The sequence below is a fragment of the Vicugna pacos genome, chromosome 7 (genome assembly GCF_048564905.1).
Source record: "Vicugna pacos chromosome 7, VicPac4, whole genome shotgun sequence".
In the NCBI taxonomy this organism is placed as follows: domain Eukaryota; kingdom Metazoa; phylum Chordata; class Mammalia; order Artiodactyla; family Camelidae; genus Vicugna; species Vicugna pacos.
This window is the reverse complement of record NC_132993.1, coordinates 84,545,612-84,548,143: the sequence shown is the minus strand read 5'-3', so window position 1 is coordinate 84,548,143 and position 2,532 is coordinate 84,545,612. Positions and strand designations below refer to the sequence as shown.

Here is a 2,532-nt window from a genome sequence, read left to right as displayed (position 1 = left end):
CTGCGTGGGGGCCGGCCCCACCCAGGGGCGCTGGTCCAGCTGAGCCAATCGCGAGCGCCGGGTACCTCGGCGCGGGCGCTTTGAATGCTTCGTGGGCCGCCTGAGGCAGCGGCAGGCTGGCCATGCCGCTGCCGTTTTGGGAGATCTTCTGAGATCGGGAGGGGAACTCGCCCCTCATCCTTTCGCCGGATCCCCACCCTCGCCAGGCCGCGGGACTGGCGGAAAAAAAAAACAGCTGGGAAAGTAAAACAACACTGACTTCAGGTAACAGTTACCTGTTTGGATGGAAGGAAGGGAATGGGATAAAGGAAAGGTGAAAAAGAAACTTCAAGCATTTGTATATTATTTGATTTCTTAAAAGAAAACTTTTTAAATGCTGACATTTTGCCAGAATGCTTAAATTTTTTAAAGAAATAAAATGTTAATATGTAATTTTGTTACAAAAATACCCAAAATATATTCTTGCATATGCACACAGATATGCATATTTTATATCTAAACGTTAAAAACATTATTCAATGAATAAAATTATAGAAATTTTCTTTATCATTGAACTTTATTCTTTTCCTTTACTTATGGTTATTTCAGGTACTTCAGGGCTCCAGAGCTTGCCAGGAGATGCACATATCCAAGAAGGCCAGTCCCCAGCAGGGAAGCAGGATGGAGCCCCAGGTGCAGGTAGGTCAAGGCAGGATGGGGATGCTGGGGATGGTCCAAGGCAGGCAGCGAGGCTCGAGGTCGGTCAATGGGGAGGAAAGCATCGGGGTCTATGTGGGGCACAGGTAGGCCAAGGCAGGATGGAGTGAGGGGCGCTGTGTGGGACCCAAGTAGGAAGGGAGGGGAGGGGTGCTTCAGGAGCCAGGGTCGGGCTATCCCCCCCCAACCTCCTGCCACCTCCCAAAGCAGCAGCTGAATCCCTCCTGAGCTTCCTGTCGGACAGGCCCAGCTTTGGCATCTGCATCCTTGCCCCAAGTTGCTACACAGCTCCCCTCATCTGGATCCCCCTGCCCACTTTTCTTCCCCGCCAGCGACCTGTGTTCAAAGGCCCCCCTGGCTGGGACACCAGACCCAGTGCACCGTCCAAGGGACACCAGGGGGATTCCCTTGTTCTGTGAGCCAGTGTTCTCCAGGTGGACAGTTTTCCATGCCTCTCCTCCCGATGTGCAAGGCCTTCTCTCTAGGTGCTAAGGCCCTACACATTGACCTATTTGGGTTTGTTTCTCGGCCTCCAATTTTACCCCGTCAGATGACTGTCCATAAGTTTATAAGAAGCCTTAACACTTAGGAGGGCAATGTACACTTCTTGTTCTTGTTCCATTTTATCTTGGCTCTTCTTAGAAATTCCTCATCCCCCACCCCTGATGTCCAAGTCCTTGGCTGCCCTGAAGCAAGAATCCTGGTGCTGGATACCTGACCAAGCTCCTCTTGGTACCTCTCCATCCACAGAGCCGCATACTCTGCCCGGTGGCCAAGAACCCTCAGCTGTCTTTGCTGTATCTGGAGTGGAGTCTGATCTCTCTCCCTTTTGGCACTAGCCTTGAATAAACTCTTTCCTACCATTTTTAACAAGTGTCCGGTGAATACTTTCTACTCACCAGCAGCACCATGGAGCCTGTCGCGTGGCGGTCACAGCTCAAGCACACCCAGGCTTACACCCTCAGTTACTAGGTTCCCCCCACACGCCCGCACGACACAGAACCTGAGAAAAGTCTGAGCGCTTCCAGAGCGTGGAACCCGCGCACCCCACCTCTCCTCCAGTGCGTCCTCCTGGGGTCTCCTCCTGCTCCTCCCTCTGCCCACGGACGGCTTCCTAGTGGGCCAGGCTCCCCACTGGCAGTTCTCAGATCTCCATGGTGACCGTGCTCCTCTCCTGGCCATGCTTCGCACCACCCCACAGGCTCATTGGGCAGGAAGCTTTGGAAGTTCCAGGGCAGGCATACAACTTAACCTGCTCTCAAAGGGGACAGAGGCACCCACTGACATTCTCTGAGGATGCAGGAGAATTAGCATCTGCCACAATTAGGGCCCACACTCCACTCTGGGCTGGGATGGGTTTTTTTCCCTAAATCACAATGACAGCCATCACTCACTCCACTAAATGCTGTTCCCAGAAGCCCTGGATTGTGCTGTTTCACCGAGGCCTCTGCCTGGAGGTGGCTGTCCCCATCTGCCCAAAGGGCCGAGGACTCACTAGGTCTGCATGGGGCACAGACCAACAGTGAGGCTAGACCCTAACTTCCATATTTCATTTCAGGAAGGCAAGATTTTTTCCTATTGTTTTATAAAAGATTGAAATAGCAAGAAGACACTGCTTAGAGAGACTAGTCATGAGGAATTACAAATAATTCAAATCTTCTTCCCTGGAATCTCACATTAAGGTGCAAAAATTGAGCACCAAAGAATCCCCATCCACTGCTGCCACCTGTCATGAGATGGGGCTGCTCATCAGAAGGGGAGCAGACCCCACGCCAGGGCCCCGAAGGAGGACAGGGTGACTGCATTGTAGAAAATGGCAGGGTACGTGAAACACAC

General features: G+C 52.2%; 1 long non-coding RNA gene across 1 annotated transcript; it reads left to right on the top strand.

The window, feature by feature from the left end:
• Positions 1-1,561, top strand: LOC140697599 (uncharacterized). Its single transcript, XR_012074756.1, has 3 exons — positions 1-264; positions 589-678; positions 1,339-1,561. It is a non-coding gene; the product is annotated as an uncharacterized lncRNA (long non-coding RNA).
• The last annotated feature ends 971 nt before the right edge of the window (positions 1,562-2,532 follow it).